Here is a 19838-nt window from a genome sequence, read left to right on the forward strand (position 1 = left end):
ATCTTAACCAGGGCTCAAAATGTCAGGTCCTGAGCTACTCGCCAGGCCTTAAGATTTACTCGCCACCAGTTGCCCCGCCCCTAAACGCCTTTGTAAATTATCATATTTTATCCAGCTCATACATAGGTATACCATAATTGCAAATGCCCCCCTTCCAACGCTCTCAATAATGCCCACCCAGCTCTCTCACAAATCCCCCCCCCCCCACCTCTCTCACAAATCCCCACCCCAGCTCCCTCACAAATGCCCCCCAGCTCCCTCACAAATGCCCCCCAGCTCCCTCACAAATGCCCCCCCAGTTCTCTCACCAATGCCCCCCTCCCAATAATCTCCCCCAGCTCTCTCACTATTCCCCCCCAGCGCTCTCACTATTCCCCCCCCAGCGCTCTCACTATTCCCCCCCAGCACTCTCACTATTCCCCCCCAGCTCTCTCACAAATCCCCCCCACCCCAGCTCTCTCACAAATCCCCCCACCCCAGCTCTCTCACAAATCCCCCCACCCCAGCTCTCTCACAAATTCCTGCCCCCCCCCCCACCCCAGTACTCTCACAAATCCCCCCAGCAGCTCTGTCACCTCTTGGAAATATAGGATGCAGCCGGCACTGTGCTGTTTAGTTATTTTTTTTTCTTCAGAGCTCTGACTGTCGGGACTGTAGCACAGAGGCGAGGAGAAGTTTCACTGCACGTCACTCGGCTCCATGCTACAGTCAGAGAAAGAAGGTGCCTTGGACTGAAACAAAAGCAATACAGGCGGTTGCAGCACAGGGACACCCACCAGCAAATGTGGGGCATATGCCCTGTGTCCCTGGCGCTCACAATAAAGCTGTCTCTCAAAACTATTTCATAGGGGCTGCAGGATTCCTTACCAGGGGAGCTGCTGAGACCGAGGCGGAGGGCGAAGCTGGTTGAAAATCGTGAGATTGGAGTCTGCATTGAGGAGGGGGGAGAGCAGAGATTGCCAGCAAGCCAGGACGGTTTGGGGTTATCCCCTCAGCATCCACCGGGCGCCTCTTCTCCTCCCTCAGCAGCATACGGTCTGCTTCTGCCTGCTCCACTCGCTCCTAAATATCCACTCGCCAAATGCGAGCAGGCGAGTGCAATTTTTGAGGGCTGTCTTAACTAGAGGTCAACCGATATGGGTTTTTCCCTGGCCGATGCCGATATTTAAAAATTGGGGCGGCCGATATATGTTGCCGATTTTTGCGGACGATATTTTAGGGAAAAAAATGTTCCCTTCATCTCAGAAAATCTAGGGTGGAGAGGTGGGGAGGAGGTTATTGTTTAGGGTGGAGAGGTGGGGTGCAGTCTATCAGTGTCCCATCATTGCCACCTCATTAGTGCCCACGAGTTCAGCCTGTCAGTGCCACGTCAGTGCAGCCCACCAGTGCAGCCTATCAGTATCCATTAGTCCCCACCAAAGCAGACTGTCAATGCAACCTCATCAGATTCAGTGCCCATCAGTGCCACCTCATAAGTGCCCACCAGTGCAGCCTATCAGTGTCCATTCGTGCCTGTCAGTGCAACCTCATCAGTACCCATCAGTGCAGCCCATCAGTGCCACCTTATTAGTGCCTACCAATTCAGCCTGTCAGTGCCACCTCATTGGTGCCCATTAGTGCTTACTGATGCCGATTTCTCTAAAAAGGCGAAATATTGGTCGATATATCAGTCGACCTCTAGTCTTAACTATCAATTGAAATCCACTTACCCTGCGAGTGGCATGTTGATCGAATGGGTTTTCGACTATAGATAAATTGTTCCATCACAAAAGAAATTGATTATTTATTGAAGTGTGTATGGTCTCCATTAAACACAAGATTCTCATCTTCTTGCTCTATCAGACACTGTGGGCCTGATTTACTAAGCTATGTGCGCTGCGCTGGTTCATGCATTAATTAGTACTCCGGGTGGAGGCTTAATCAGGCGCATGAACCAGCGTAGCAGCCGGCGCATTGAAACTAATATGTAAAGCCGCGCCGAACTCCCTATAGAAGTCTATGGGAGAAATCAAAAGTGTTCATTTTAAAGGCTAATCTGCAAGTTTAGTCCTAAAAAGTGTTTGGGGACCTCAGTCCTGCCCCAGGGAACATGTATCAATGCTTTTTTTATTTTTTAAAACGGCCGTTTTTTCGGGAGCAGTGAAATTAATAATTCTTAAAGTGAAACAATAAAAGTGAAATATTCCTTTAAATTTCGTACCTAGGGGGGGTGTAATGTCAGCATGTGAAATAGCGCATTTTTCCCGCACTTAGAACTCCCCCTGCACAAAGTGACATTCTGAAGGAAAAAAGTCATTTAAAAATTCACACGCGGCTATAATGAATTGTCGGCTCTGACAATTCTAAAGGGATTCATTCATAAAACAAACAAAAAAATGTGTAGGGGTTCCCCCAAATTAAATTACCAGGCCCTTCAGGTCTGGAATGGATATTAAGGGGAACCCCGCCGTAAAAACCAAAAAAAAAAAAGACGTGCGGTTCCCGGCAAATATCCATTCCAGACCCTTCAGGTCTGGTGTGGATTTTAAGGGGAACTCCACCCCAAATTGAAAAAAAAAATGGCGTGGAGTCCCCCTAAAAATCCACACCAGACCCTTATCCGAGCACGTTGACCTGGCCGGCCGCAGAAAAGAGGGGGGGACAGAGTGCGGCCCCCCCCCCCTCTCCTGAACCGCACCAGGCCACATGCCCTCAACATGGGGAGGATGTCCCCATGTTGATGGGGACAAGGGTCTCATCCCCACAACCCTTGCCCGGTGGTTGTGGGGGTATGCGGGCGGGAGGTTTATCAGAATCTGGAAGACCCCTTTAACAAAGGGGACCCCCAGATCCTGCCCCCCCCCCCTGTGTGAAATGGTAATGGGGTACATTGTACCTCTACCATTTCACCCCAAAAAAAATGTCAAAGTGATAAAAATGACAGTAGCCGGTTTTTGACAAATCTTTTAATAAAATCTTCTTTTCTTCTTTCCTTCGGGGTTCTTCCGCTGCTTCTTTCTCGGGTCTTCTCGTCCACATCTTGCCCGACGTGTTCTTCTATCTTCTCCGTCCGTCCTTCCGCCTTCTGGTCCCGCATCTTGCCCGTTGTCTTCTCCGTCCGCCTCCTCGTCCGCATCTTGGGTCTTCTGCGGTCTTCTTCTCGGTCCGCCGCCTTCTCGTCCCCTGCGTTTGAATTGTAATTGGCCGCCGTTTTCCCGCTCCTGGGACCCGCCCCCCTCTGACGCCACAAGTAAACTCCTTAGAAGGTCATGTGCGTCAGAGGGGGGCGGGGTCGCAGAGCGTCACACAGCGGGGGAATTCAATTTCAATCGCGCCGCCCGGAGAAGAAGTTCCCGCCGTGTCACACTCATGTGACCCCGCCCCCCTCTGACGCACATGACCTTCTAAGGAGTTTACTTGTGGCGTCAGAGGGGGGCGGGGTCACATGAGTTTGACACGGCGGGAACTTCTTCTCCGGGCGGCGCGATTGAAATTGAATTCCCCCGCTGTGTGACGCTCTGCGACCCCGCCCCCCTCTGACGCACATGACCTTCTAAGGAGTTTACTTGTGGCGTCAGAGGGGGGCGGGTCCCAGGAGCGGGAAAACGGCGGCCAATTACAATTCAAACGCAGGGGACGAGAAGGCGGCGGACCGAGAAGAAGACCGCAGAAGACCCAAGATGCGGACGAGGAGGCGGACGGAGAAGACAACGGGCAAGATGCGGGACCAGAAGGCGGAAGGACGGACGGAGAAGATAGAAGAAGACGTCGGGCAAGATGTGGACGAGAAGAAAGAAGCAGCGGAAGAACCCCGAAGGAAAGAAGAAAAGAAGATTTTATTAAAAGATTTGTCAAAAACCGGCTACTGTCATTTTTATCACTTTGACATTTTTTTTGGGGTGAAATGGTAGAGGTACAATGTACCCCATTACCATTTCACACAGGGGGGGGGTCAGGATCTGGGGGTCCCCTTTGTTAAAGGGGTCTTCCAGATTCTGATAAGCCCCCCGCCCGCATACCCCCACAACCACCGGGCAAGGGTTGTGGGGATGAGACCCTTGTCCCCATCAACATGGGGACATCCTCCCCATGTTGAGGGCATGTGGCCTGGTGCGGTTCAGGAGAGGGGGGGGGGCCGCACTCTGTCCCCCCCTCTTTTCTGCGGCCGGCCAGGTCAACGTGCTCGGATAAGGGTCTGGTGTGGATTTTTAGGGGGACTCCACGCCATTTTTTTTTTCAATTTGGGGTGGAGTTCCCCTTAAAATCCACACCAGACCTGAAGGGTCTGGAATGGATATTTGCCGGGAACCGCACGTCTTTTTTTTTTTGGGTTTTTACGGCGGGGTTCCCCTTAATATCCATTCCAGACCTGAAGGGCCTGGTAATTTAATTTGGAGGGACCCCCTTTTTTTTTTTTTTTTTTTTTTTTTTTAATGAGCAATGACTCTATTCTTTATAGCCATGAGTACTTTAACCACTTGCCCACCGGGTTAATTCTGGCACTTCTCTCCTTCATGTGAAAATCACAATTTTTTGGCTAGAAAATTAATCAGAACCCCCAAACATTATATATTTTTTTTTAGCAGACATCCTAGGGAATAAAATGGCAGTCATTGCAATACTTTTTGTCACACCGTATTTGCGCAGCGGTCTTACAAGCGCACTTTTTTTGGATAAAAATCACTTTTTTGAATTAAAAAATAAGACAACAATACATTTTGCCCAATTTTTTTCTATATTGTGAAAGATAATGTTACGCCGAGTAAAATGATACCCAACATGTCACGCTTAAAAATTGCGCCCGCTCGTGGCATGGCGTCAAACTTTTACCCTTTAAAAAACTCGATAGGCGACGTTTAAAAAATTCTACAGGTTGCATTTTTTGAGTTGCAGAGTAGGTCTAGGGCTAGAATTATTGCTCTCACTCTAACGATCGCGGCGATACCTCACTTGTGTGGTTTGAATACTGTTTTCATATGCGGGCGCTACTCGCGTATGCGTTTGCTTCTGTGCGCGAGCTCGTCGCGACGGGGCGCTTGAAAATTTTTTTTTGGGGTTTTCTTATTTATTTTTATTTAGTTTTATAATGTTTTACACTGAAATAAAAAAATAAAAAAAAAATGATCAGTTTTCTTCCTATTACAAGGAATGTAAACATCCCTTGTAATAGGACTAGTGTGTGACAGGTCCTCTTTATGGAGAGAGGCGGGGTCAATAAGGCTGGAAAGCATGGTATTGAAAAAAAAAAAAAAAGATCTCATGCTTTCAGCTGCAATCATGTTCGTTCACCACAGTGGTGTAGTGTATAGCACTTTGACCTAGCAGCAAAAGAGTCGTTGGTTCGAATCCCGCCCGTGACAGCATCTGCATGGAGTTTGCATGTTCTCCCTGTGCCTGCGTGGGTTTCCTCCCACAATATAAAAACACGCTGTAAATCGGTTCCGGTCTAAATAAGCCCTAATATGCAGTAGTATATTAAGGTTTGGTTCTGCCCTAGGCCTGACTACATATCTGCACCTCCTAATAGAAAAATGACCCACCCCTTCCTGTCAAGGTCACACCCTGTTTTTGTATAACCCCGCCCAGTAATTTTCAGGGGACCCACACACTAGTTCTGGGGGGCACTGGATTCCCTTAACCACTTCCATACCAGGCACTTACGCACCTTCCCGCCCAAGCCAATTTTCAGCTTTCAACACTGTCGCACTTTGAATGGCAATTGCGCGGTCATACAACACTGTACCCAAACAAAATTGGCGTCCTTTTTTCCCCACAAATAGAGCTTTCTTTTGTTGTTATTTGATCACCTCTGCGTTTTTTTTTTTGCGCAACAACTAAAAAAAGACTGCAAATTTTGAAACAAAAAAACCTTTTTCTTTTTTTAGGTTAATTTTTTTGTAAATAAGTTTTTCTCTTTCAATTACGGGCACTGATATGGCGGCACTGATGGGCCCCGATGAGATGGCACTGATGGACATCGATGAGGTAGTACTGACGGCACAGATGAGGTGGCATTGATTGGCGGCGCTGCTATGCGGCACTGATGGGCACTCATAGGCGGCACTGATGGGCACTCATGGGCGGCACAGATGGGCGGCACTTATGGGTGGCACTGATGGATACTTATGGGCGGCACTTATGGGTGGCACTGATGGATACTTATGGGTGGCACAGGTGGGCACTGTGCATGGATGGGCACTGTGGGGTGGCACTGATTTTCCCAGTCAGTGCCCATTTGTGGGCACTGATTGGCATCTTTTTTCTTATTTTTTAATGCTTTTTGTTTTTTTCTTCTATATTATTTTTGTTTTTGCACACCCTGTGGTCCAGGGTGGGCATCCCTGGTGGTCCAGTGTGGTGATCCGAGGGGGGGCTGCGCTGATAAACAATCAGCGCGAACGCCCCCTGTCAGGAGAGCCGCCGATCGGCTCTCCTATACTCGCGTCTGTAAGACGCGAGTGAGGAAGAGCCATCGATGGCTCTTCCTGTTTACATCGTGATCAGCCGTGATTGGACACGGCTGATCACGTGGTAAAGAGTCTCCGTCTCCGTGAGAGACTCTTTACCGAGATCGGAGATGCAGGGTGTCAGACTGACACCCCGCATCACCGATCGCCGCGCTGCGTGCCCCCACAGGCGCGTGCGGCATGAAATCCTGCAGGACGTCCTGTCAGGATTGTGTAACCACTTCCCGGACGTAAATCGGCCATAGGCTGGGCGGGAAGTGGTTAATTTGCATAGTTTTTCTCTCACTTCCTGTTTGGCTATGGGGCAGGAAGTGAAGGCAAATCTCCCCAATTGGACACAGATAATACAAAATAAACTGACAGGGCCTATAACCCTCCCTCACTCTATCCAAAATGAAAGAAAATAAAACTTGTTGATTATAGTTCTTGTCAGGGGCGGACTGACCATTGAGTCACTCGGGCACTGCCCGAGGGCCCCATGCCACTAGGGGGCCCCATCCGGGTTGCCAGGCTCAGTAAAACCAGGGACAGTATGTAAAAATCTGTGTTTTTTTTAGATCTGTCCCTGATATGTCCGAAAATGACATGCTTTTAATGTGAATATCCCAAGATTTTAGCTGCCCGCCTCTGCACTACCTCCTGGCGTGGTGGTCATCTGTAAGCCAGAGGGGCCCCATAATCTTCTATTGCCCAGGGACCCCATGAGTTGTCAGTCCGCCCCTGGTTCTAGTTTAAGCACAAATTTCATAGAGTTTTATTGAGAGCCCTAAGAAAATATAACCATGCCAATAGGCCAGGATAGAGCGTTGCTAATATGTAGGAATGTGTGTGTTAGAGCACCCCACCCAATGTTAACTAAAAAATTATTAATTTGCAAATAAGTATTATCTGCTCATTTTTTTGGGGATGTCTGCACCCCTGATAGTGACAACATTTGTGAGGTGTCTTCACCCTTTCTAATTCATTCACTTCCTGTCACATAGCCAAACAGGAAGTGAGGGTAAAACCTTACTAATATATTTTCTTGGGGACACAGAGATCAATCTAAATAGTTTCCCATTATGTAAATTGCACTCTAGCATTTTGCTGTGTACACCCCAAATTATTAGGGATCTTGGACTTTGGGGTCCATTTACTAAAGGCAAATCCACTCCTACAAGTGCAAAGCAAGGAAGAAAACAAAACAACTTTGCTTCTACAGGATTGGATGTTAAAACCATCAGTGCTTCCTCTCTGATTTTCAGCAACTATGCTTGTACTGCAGAGTGGCTTTGCCTTTACTAAACCCCAAACTAAATAATCATTTGGGGCAGGGATCCTCAAACTACGGCCCTCCAGCTGTTGTAGAACTACACATCCCATGAGGCCTTGTAATGCACTGACATTCACAGACATGACTAGGCATGATGGGAATTGTAGTTCCTGAACAACTGGAGGGCCGTAGTTTGAAGACCCATGATTTGGGGTGTACACAGCAGTGCAGGAGTGCAATTTGCTTAATGGGGACACTAGTTAGATTGACCGGTGTCCCCAAGAAATGACACTGGTAGGGTTTTAACCTCACTTCCTGTTCAGCTGTGTGACAGGAAGTGAAGCCAATTTTAAGAAAAGGGACACAAAGCTCAACACAAAAATAAAAAAACACAAAGCAGGGGTTCTAACACTCACTTGGCTTCCCTCAAACACCCACAATTTGAATAGGATTGCCTTGCGCTAGATTTAAGAACAGTGCTGTAAATCAGCACGTCAAGCCTGTCCACCAATAGCAAACCCCCCCCCCCCCCACAGGCCATGTTTGCAGGTTTTCCTTCATCTTGCACATGTGCTTTAAAATAGTCTGGACAGCAATTCTTGATAAGAGAAATCCCCAAAACATGTCCTGTCGGGGGTACTTGAGGGCTGAGGACCACTGCAGAATAAATAAAATACTTACCAGTTTTTGTCTTTAAAGTCAGGGAGAATAAACATGGCAAACATTTCATGATTACACACCAGGAAAGAAGCTTAGACAAAAATCACACATAATTTGTTAGGCCCTAACCTAGTTCAGCTGCAGCTGTCAACATATGTAGCATGAAAAAGTAACAAAAGACAAACTTAACAATTTTAAAGTAATTTTTATTGGTCAACAAAACAAGGAAAGCAAAAAAAGACAAACAAACAAAAATACATTTCAAAATTCTAATTAACCATAGCTTTACACATTTTTCATAAAATAAGGCCACATAGACAAATACATCAAAGTGAACATCATTTAAAAATAAACCAAAACCATTGGCAAAATAAAACAAAACCCATGCAACAAACCACATTTGTGTTTAGCAACAGCATTTCTGCCAGCCTGCCCCTTCTGAGGGCAGCTGAGGACTGATCGATCCAAGCTTTTTATAACAGTGCTAGTAATGAATCAATTGAAATCACATGAACAAATTGCAGTCTCTAGTTTGGGTGAGCTTGTAATTGGGCACACCTGCAATTAATCCAAACCACGCTCTATGAGCATCCAATGAGTGTTTTTCACCTTTTAAAAAGAAAGGATATTTTTTTTCTAAGTGTTTGAGCATGCTCAGTTCATCACACATGTAGGAACCAAGCTGCAATGGAATGAGAGCTTTTTTTTTTTGGTTTCCCCTGATCTGATGCTTTCCAGCCTGAAGGGGAGGTGTTAAAGACAGAAGTAAACACGCACATTTAATAATCTATTTGTGTGAAAAAAAAGGTTGCCAATTTTGTTTGGGAGCCACGTCGCACGACTGCGCAATTGTCAGTTAAAGCGACGCCGCGCCGAATCACAAAAACTTGCCCGGTCATTGACCAGAAATATGGTCCGGGCTCAAGTGGTTAAAAATTAACAAAACACAAAAGTGAGCCCAATTTTTGGGGATAATGTGAAAGATGATGTTACACTGAGTAAATAGATACCTTACATGTCACGCTTTACTATTGGAAACACTCCTGCAATGGGGCCAAAATGAATTCCGTGAATATCCCCATAGGCGACCTTTTTCTTTTTTTTCCAGGTTACCAGTTTATAGTTACAAAGAAGGTCTAGTGGTAAAAGTATTGCTCTCGCTCTAATGCACGCGTCAATACCTCACATGTGTGGTTTGAACGATGTTTATATATGTGGGCGGGACTTGCGTAAGTCCCGCCCACATATGTAAAAATTATTTTTACTTTTTGCTATAATAAATATCCCCAAAAATATATATTCAAAAAACTAAAAAAACCCTCAGTTTAGGCCGATACGTATTCTACATCTTTTTGGTTCCAAAAAATCGCAAATAGCGTTTAGTGTTTGGTTTTTGCAAAAGTTATAGCGTCTACAATTTTTTTTTTTTTGTTGTTTTAACTAGTTATTGGGGCGATCAGCGATTTTTATCGGTACTGCGACATTATGGCGGACACATCGAACAGTTTTTTGGAACCATTGGCATTTTTCTAGCGATCAGTGCTGTAAAAAATGCATTGCTTACTCAAAAAATGCCACTGGCAGGGAAGGGGTTAACACTAGGTGCGAGGGAGGGGTTAAATATGTTCCCTGGGTGTGTTCTAACTGTAGGGGGGGGGTGGGACTGACATGTGTAAATGACAGATCGCTGTTCATGAAGGGGAACTCCAGACCCCCCCAAAAAAAAATAAGGTGGGTTCCCTCCAGGTGCATACCAGGCTCTTAGGCTTGGTCTGGAACATAAGGGGTTAAACCGGGGCCCAAAAAAATAGCGTGGGGCCCCCCCCAAGATCCAAACCAAGCCCTTATCCCAGGCACGCAGTCTGGTCAGACAGGAATGGGGGTGGGGACGAGCGAGCGCCCCCCTCCCTCCTGAGCCATACCAGACCACATGCCCTCAACATGGGGGAGTGTGTGCTGTGGGGGAGGGGGGCACTGCCCCCCCACCCCAAAGCACTCTTGCCCCCATGTCGATAGGGACAAGAGCCTCTTCCCGACAACCCTGGCCGTTGGTTGTCGGGGTATGCGGGCGGAGAGCTTATCAGAATCTGAGAGACCCCTTTAATAAAGGGGTCCCCAGATTCCGGCCCCCCACCCTATGTGAATGAGTATGGGGTACATCGTACCTCTACCCATTCACATGGGGGAAATGTAAAGTAAAAAAAAAACACCACACAGAATAAAATATTTTATTAATCTGCTCCGGAGCCCCCCCTTTCTTCTTTAGCTCTCTTAGAAGGGGGGGTTTCTTCTCTCCCGATCTTCCGCCGGGACCCTGGGCTTCGGTGATTTCTGCCGGGGGAGGGCGCCATCCCTCGGTCCTCTCCGGAGCCTTCCGCCGGATGCCCCCACCCCATTTAAGCTCTTTTTCATTAGGGAGGGGCATCCGGACTTCGGGGTCTTCTGCCGGGGGATGGCGCCTATCCCCCGGTCTTTCCGGTGCCTTCCGCCAGGGTTCCGGTCTTCCTGGTCTTCTGCCGGGGGTGCGCCAACTCCCAGGTCTTTTCTCTTCTGTCTTCTCTGCTCCCTCTTCTGCCTGGCTCCCCCGCGGAGCCAGGGCTTTCTTCCGTCTTCTTTCTTCTCTCTTCCTTCTTCTGCCTGTCTCCTCCGGGAGCCCAGGGCTTGTCTCCGCTGTCTTCTCCCTTCTCTTCCATTCGATGTTGACACGACGAGGTTCCGCGCTGACATGCCGTGTCAGCGGCGGGCATGGACTTATATAGGGTAATGCCACCATGTGACCTCAACCCATGTGACATCACATTCCCTGGGCATGATGGGAATGTGATGTCACATGGGTTGAGGTCACATGGTGGCATTGCCCTATATAAGTCCATGCCCACTGCTCAGACGGCATTCCAGCGCCGGACCTCGTCGTGTCAACATCGAATGGAAGAGAAGGGAGAAGACAGCGGAGACAAGCCCTGGGCTCCCGGAGGAGACAGGCAGAAGAAGGAAGAGAGAAGAAAGAAGACGGAAGAAAGCCCTGGCTCCGCGGGGGAGCCAGGCAGAAGAGGGAGCAGAGAAGACAGAAGAGAAAAGACCTGGGAGTTGGCGCACCCCCGGCAGAAGACCAGGAAGACCGGAACCCTGGCGGAAGGCACCGGAAAGACCGGGGGATAGGCGCCATCCCCCGGCAGAAGACCCCGAAGTCCGGATGCCCCTCCCTAATGAAAAAGAGCTTAAATGGGGTGGGGGCATCCGGCGGAAGGCTCCGGAGAGGACCGAGGGATGGCGCCCTCCCCCGGCAGAAATCACCGAAGCCCAGGGTCCCGGCGGAAGATCGGGAGAGAAGAAACCCCCCCTTCTAAGAGAGCTAAAGAAGAAAGGGGGGGCTCCGGAGCAGATTAATAAAATATTTTATTCTGTGTGGTGTTTTTTTTTTACTTTACATTTCCCCCATGTGAATGGGTAGAGGTACGATGTACCCCATACTCATTCACATAGGGTGGGGGGCCGGCATCTGGGGGCCCCCTTATTAAAGGGAGCTCGCAGATTCCGATTAGCCCCGCCCGCATACCCCGACAACCAATGGCAAGGGTTGTCGGGAAGAGGCTCTTGTCCCTATCGACATGGGGGCAAGAGTGCTTTGGGGTGGGGGGGCAGTGCCCCCCTCCCCCACAGCACACACTCCCCCATGTTGAGGGCATGCGGTCTGGTACGGCTCAGGAGGGGGGGGGGCGCTCGATCGTCCCCTCCCCCATTCCTGTCCGGGCCAGACTGCATGCTTGGGATGAGGGCTTGGTTTGGATCTTGGGGGGGAACCCCGCGCCGAATCGGCGCGGGTTTAACCCCTCACGTTCCGGACCAAGCCTAAGAGCCTAATGTAGCCCTGAAGGGGGACCCGCGCCGATTTCAAGTTTGAAATTTGGCGCCGAGTTCCCCTTCAGGGCTGAAAACAGCTCGGAGATTCCCGTGCGCCGCGTCACGCAGCGCAATCACGGGTACGCCGCTTGGTATTTACCAAGATTTTCACGGCGTACTGACAAGGCGCACGGGAATCCCTGACTTTTCTCTCTGCGCATGCCCAGTATGCAAATGAACCTCCCGAGGTTCAGGCGCACTGTGCAAGCGTACGGGGATCTGTTTTCAAAAAACACTTTCCCTTTCAATTCGGCCCGCCAAACACTTCAAAACACATGTCACTTCACTTCCCCTGCATCCCCCCACCTCCCCCCTTAATAAACTCCCGCCCAAACCCCCGCAATTTATAGTTTAATGTGCCGTGCGCCAGGTCTGTACTGGTGCACAATGCACCCTCTCCTGGGCGCACGGAGCACATTAGTAACTAGGGAAATACACTGCACTAGCAGCGTATTTCTTTAGTAAATGGACAAACGGCTGCTACTCCTGCTTTTACTCCATGAGTCATGGAGTAAAGGCTTGGTAAATCAGGCCCTTAGTTGCACTTATTTTTTTTTCAGATTCACCATATAGCCCCTTCCTTGACGTTTATGACCTGAAACCGCTGAAACATCAAGGCTCCGTTTTCTTGAAAGGGGTTCCGGTGACGGCGCCCATATCGCAGACCGAACAATATACCACCGGGAAAAAAAGGTAAAAAAATAGAAAGAAGGGAGCTATTACCTTGTCCTCCTGCAGGGTGACTCCGATGGGAGCTATGACTGTCCTCCTGCAGGGTGACTTTGGTGGGGGGCTAGGAGTCTGTCCTCCTCCTTATATCTGGAGAGCTGTGATATCACCCCTGTATTATATAACTTACACTACATTGTCAAAAGTATTGGGACACCTGCCTTTACATGAACTTTATTGGCATCCCAGTCTTTGTCTGTAGTGTTCAATATTGAGTTGGCCCCGCCCTTTGCAGCTATAAAAGCTTCAGATCTTCTGGGAAGGCCGTCCACAAGGTTTAGGAGTGTGTCTTTGGGAATGTTTGACCATTTTTCCAGAAGCGCACTTGTGAGGTCAGGCATGTTGGACGAGAAGGGTTGAGGTCAGAACTCTGTGCAGGCCAGTCAAGTTCCCCCACCCTAAATGCGCTCATCCATGTCTTTATGGACCTTTCTTTGTGTGCTGGTCGAAATCATTTGGTGGAGGGGGATTATGGTATGGGGTTGTTTTTCAGGGATTGGGCTTGGCCTCTTAGTTCCAGTAAAGGAATCTCTTAAAGGGATTTTAAGGCTTTGTTTTTTTATTTTTTAAATAACAAACATGTCATACTTGCCTCCACTGTGCGGTTAGTTTTGCACAGAGTGGCCCCGACTTCTGGGGTCCCTTGGTGGATCTCGCGCTCCTCCCCGCATTGTATAACCCCCTAGGAGAAGCGCTCTCCCAAGGGGGTTACCTTGCGGGCGCACTCCCGAGTCCAACATTCAGCGTCCATAGATGCTGAATGTAGGACTCGGCCCTGCCCTTGGGTCATTGGATTTGATTGACAGCAGTGGGAGCCAAATGCTCCCAGCTTTGTGGGAACAGTTTGGGGACGGCCCCTTCCTGTTCCAATATGACCGCGCACCAGTGCACAAAGCAAGGTCCGTAAAAACTTGGATGAGCGAGTTTGGGGTGGAGGGACATGACTGGTCTTGCCAGAGTCCTGACCTCAACCCAATATAACACCTTTGGGATGAATTAGAGCGCAGACTGCGAGCCAGGCCTTCTCGTCCAACATCAGTGCCTAACCTCACAAATGCTCTTCTGGAAGAATGGTCAAACATTCCCATAGACACACTCCTAAACCTTGTGGACAGCCTTCCCAGAAGAGTTAAAGCTGTTATAGCTGCAAAGGGCGGGGCCAACCTAAATATTGAACCCTACAGACTAAGACAGGGATGCCATTAAAGTTTAGGTACATGTAAAGACAAGTGTCCCAATACTTTTGACAATATAATGTACCTTATATCTATAGAGCGGTGATGTCACTCTTGTATAATATATCTTTTATCTGGAGAGCGGTGATGTCACTCCTGTATAATATATCTTTTATCTGGAGAGCGGTGATGTCACTCCTGTATAATATATCTTTTATCTGGAGAGCGGTGATGTCACTCCTGTATAATATATCTTTTATCTATAGAGCGGTGATGTCACTCTTGTATAATATATCTTTTATCTGGAGAGCGGTGATGTCACTCCTGTATAATATATCTTTTATCTGGAGAGTGGTGATGTCACTCCTGTATAATATATCTTCTATCTGGAGAGTGGTGATGTCACTCCTGTATAATATATCTTTTATCTGGAGAGTGGTGATGTCACTCCTGTATAATATATCTTTTATCTGGAGAGTGGTGATGTCACTCCTGTATAATATATCTTTTATCTGGAGAGTGGTGATGTCACTCCTGTATAATATATCTTTTATCTGGAGAGCGGTGATGTCACTCCTGTATGTAATAATGTGTATCTGCACGGTGATTAATGTATATTCTCCTAACCAGGACCAGTTGCAATTTTTTACCACCATGCTCTCCCGCCTGAGGAAGTTCAGCGTAACCAACATGATCCTTGGAGGTGACTTCAACGTTGCTTTAATACCCCGCCTAGATACATCAAATGGTAAGTCCTCGTTTTCTTTGGCCACCACCACCAGGCTGCGCACTTTATTCTCTGATCTTTCCCTGGTAGACGTGTGGAGAGTACTCCATCCCTCTGCCAGGGATTATATATATTTCTCCCCTGCACACTTATCCTACAGCAGACTGGATTATATACTTATTTCCCAGTCGCTGCTGGACTTTTCCCCTACTACCTCGATTGGCCTTATATTATGGTCAGACCACGCACCTATCCATATGACCTTGGGAAAAGCACCTCCCCATAAATCCAGAGCCTCATGGAGGCTTAATGACAATTTATTGTCAGACTCAGTCTGTATTGCCGATATTCCATCGTGATTATAAAAATGTAGAAAAAGTTTTTAAGAAACATTGGCCTATTTTATTAAAGGACAATGATTTGGCCAAAATTTTACCTGCCAACCCTAGATTTATTTATAGGAGAGCTCCAGGTCTTCGTAACATTATATCTCCCAACGTTCCAGACCCCCCCAAAAAGCCTCTCACTTTTCTTGACAGTCCGGGTTTTTACTACTGCACGAGGTGCAGATCATGTAAAATTACGAACAGACAGGGCAAGAAGAAATTAAAATTCAAATCCAATGTAAGTCAACAAGAATTCACCATAAAACCTTTGATCACTTGTCACTCGAGATACGTGACATACGTTCTCGAGTGTCCCTGTTCATTACAATATGTTGGTAGAACCACCAGGGAATTAAAAATCAGGATCAATGAACATGTTGCAAACATTATCAAGGGATTTCCGAATCATAGCGTTTCTCGTCATTTTGATGAATACCATGGCAGAGATCCCAGTCTACTTACTTTTTATGGTATTGATAAGATTTCCACACATTGGAGAGGCACTAACCTTACCCAAGAAGTTTCTCAGAATGAGACCAAATGGCTGCATTGTTTACAAACAATGCAGCCGTTGGGTCTAAACATTGAATTAGACCTCAATTGCTTTCTCAGTAATGAATAACAACCACCTATCAGCATTGAGTTTCTATGTGTTTTTTTGTTGTATTATGCGTAGTACCAGTACATACAATTTTAAATATATCATTTTTTAAATATACCATTTATCAATGGGATTGTCCTCTTTGGCCTCAATTTGAATATTGAGACAAAGTTTTATATCGATATATAGGAAATTATTCCTATTTTTATTTGTTATATTATCGCTACCATTTACCACAGAGTATCTCAGCGTTATATAGCTTTGTTCATTTAATAAAGTTTTATTGTTAGAGCTTGAGACCGGAACTGAGGCTACGATTGGTCCCATTCCAACCACTCATGCCGCGTACACACCATCACTTTATGTGATGAAAAAAAATGACGTTTTTAAAAACGTCACTTTAATTGACTGTGTGTGGGGGAAAACGTTGTTTTATATCTTGTAAAAAACGACCAAAAAAAATTGAAGCATGCTTCAATTTTATGTGTCGTTTTTCAAAAGTGCACTTTTTACTTCACAGAAATTGACCGTGTGTAGCAAAAAACGTCGTTTTCTAAGACGTTTTTTCATCCACGCATGCCCAGAAGCTACTTATGAAGCAAGCTTCAATGGTAAAACGTGGTGGAACGTAACCTCGCTTTGCAAGAACATTGTGAGAAAACGATGGTGTGTAGGCAACTTCGTCTTTGAAAATTGAAGTTTCAAAAACGTCATTTTTTACTTCACAGAAAGTGTCGTTTTTTTTCATTACATAAAGTGATGGTGTGTATGCGCCATTAGATTCGTCACAGGGTTATTTAGACCCATTCGATGCGTGACCAGTGACGCTTCCTGATGACGATTTCACATCGAAGCGTATGTCGAGGCGCACACTGGTCACGCTGACGCACGCTACTTCCGGGTCCTGGTGGGAGAGCTGGAACGCACGCCACCTACGGAGATACATGCAGACCCGCTCTTTGCAACATTCGATGCATTGGATTACACGCGCAGTAGCCTCAGTGCCGGGACTTTGGCACTTTATCAAGTAAGAGGCCATTTGGCTGTCCTGTCATTTTTTATATTGCTTTTAATAAAGGATAATATACTATTGCGACCTTTCTTTTGCATTTTTCGATGGGATGTGAGATCTGCCACCTGTCTTATTGCTGACTGAGATGTCCTCACCTGCTTATTCCATGGTTACAGTTGTGTAACAAAGCTGATTTGACTAAAGGGTCCACTCAAGTTGGTAAGGAGCCAATCTATTTATTCACGTCGGGTGAACGTTATTCCTTTGGTGGAGGCTTCAATTGTTTTTCTCCAGACACAGATCTCACTTTATGGAAAAAAAATTCTTTCAAAGGACTTTTGTGAACACTCGTTGTCTACACAAATTTTCATAATTTTTTATATATATTTTCTATTTATCACTTATAATTTTTATTTTTCTTAAGCACATACTTGGATGGCTTCATATATGGACTATTATTCATTCACTATTATGTTTATTTACGTTTATATATGTTCACGATTTAATTAGATATAGCGCCCCCTCCCTCACATGCAGCCTAACTTAACTTTTCAGAGTTAAGTTACACTGCTGCAATTTTCCGAAGTTAAGTACCGATCCTCAAAGCACTTACCCGGAAAATTGCGGCAGCGCAACTTAACTCCATCCATCGTAAGGCGTTCCTAGTTTAAATGGGCGATTCCCATTTAAATTAGGCGTGCTCCCGCGCCGGACGTACTGCGCATGTGCGTGACGTCATTTTTCCCGACGTGCAGCGCGCAAACGTAATTTACGCCGGGCTTTGTGGATTGCGACGGGACAATAAAGTTGCGACGGGTGAAAAAAAAGTTCCGCGCCGGGAAAAAAAATTCAAATTTAAAAAAAAATCGTGGCGATCGAAAAAAAGGTCTGGTTTTACATGGTGTACTAACTTTACACATTGTAAAACCAGCCCTAATTTTACGCGTGCAAATCGTAACTTACGCAGAAAACACAAAGCTTAAAAGCTTTGTGGATCTGCTTAAGTACTCATTTGCATACGCTAGGCGGCATTTCGACTCGAAATGCCCCCAGCGGCGGATGCGGTACTGCATCTTAAGATCTGACAGTGTAAGTGTCTTACAGATGTCAGATCTTCTGCCTAACTTTGGAAAAATCCTTTTGAGGATCGTTTCCAAAGTTAGGCACAGAGATACGCAGGCTGAACAGCAGTTCCGCCTGCGTATCTCTTTTGTGGATTTGGCCCATTCTTCCCACTGACCACCAATGTAAGGGACATTCTTCCCACTGATCACCAATGTAAGGAACATTCTTCCCACTGATTACCAATGTAAGGGACATTCTTCCCACTGATCACCAATGTAAGGGACATTCTTCCCACTGATCACCAATGTAAGGGACATTCTTCCCACTGATCACCAATGTAAGGAACATTCTTCCCACTGATCACCAATGTAAGGGACATTCTTCCCACTGATCACCAATGTAAGGAGCATTCTTCCCACTGACCACCAATGTAAGGAGCATTCTTCCCACTGACCACCAATGTAAGGAGCATTCTTCCCACTGATCACCAATGTAAGGGACATTCTTCCCACTGATCACCAATGTAAGGAGCATTCTTCCCACTGATCACCAATGTAAGGGACATTCTTCCCACTGATCACCAATGTAAGGGACATTCTTCCCACTGATCACCAATGTAAGGGACATTCTTCCCACTGATCACCAATGTAAGGGACATTCTTCCCACTGATCACCAATGTAAGGACATTCTTCTCACTGATCACCAATGTAAGGGACATTCTTCTCACTGATCACCAATGTAAGGGACATTCTTCTCACTGATCACCAATGTAAGGGACATTCTTCCCACTGATCACCAATGTAAGTAGCATTCTTCCCACTGATCAGCAATGTCAGGGACATTCTTCTCACTGATCACCAATGTAAGGGACATTCTTCCCACTGATCACCAATGTAAGGAGCATTCTTCCCACTGATCACCAATGTAAGGGACATTCTTCCCACTGATCAGCAATGTAAGGGACATTCTTCCCACTGATCACCAATGTAAAGGACATTCTTCTCACTGATCACCAATGTAAGGGACATTCTTCTCACTGATCACCAATGTAAGTAGCATTCTTCCCACTGATCAGCAATGTCAGGGACATTCTTCTCACTGATCACCAATGTAAGGGACATTCTTCCCACTGATCACCAATGTAAGGAGCATTCTTCCCACTGATCACCAATGTAAGGGACATTCTTCCCACTGATCACCAATGTAAGGAGCATTCTTCCCACTGATCAGCAATGTAAGGGACATTCTTCTCACTGATCACCAATGTAAGGGACATTCTTCCCACTGATCACCAATGTAAGGAACATTCTTCCCACTGATCACCAATGTAAGGAGCATTCTTCCCACTGATCACCAATGTAAGGGACATTCTTCCCACTGATCACCAATGTAAGGGACCTTCTTCCCACTGATCACCAATGTAAGGGACATTCTTCCCACTGATCACCAATGTAAGGGACATTCTTCCCACTGATCACCAATGTAAGGGACATTCTTCCCACTGATCACCAATGTAAGGAACATTCTTCCCACTGATCACCAATGTAAGGGACATTCTTCCCACTGATCACCAATGTAAGGGACATTCTTCCCACTGATCACCAATGTAAGGGACATTCTTCCCACTGATCACCAATGTAAGGAGCATTCTTCCCACTGATCACCAATGTAAGGAACATTCTTCCCACTGATCACCAATGTAAGGGACATTCTTCCCACTGATCACCAATGTAAGGAGCATTCTTCCCACTGATCACCAATGTAAGGGACATTCTTCCCACTGATCACCAATGTAAGGGACATTCTTCCCACTGATCCAGGTTGAGAAAGGTCACAAGTCTTACTACCCCTATAAACCAGAGATATGCTCTATATAGAGCCCTA

This window comes from Rana temporaria, chromosome 4 (assembly GCF_905171775.1).
Source record: "Rana temporaria chromosome 4, aRanTem1.1, whole genome shotgun sequence".
NCBI lineage: Eukaryota > Metazoa > Chordata > Amphibia > Anura > Ranidae > Rana > Rana temporaria.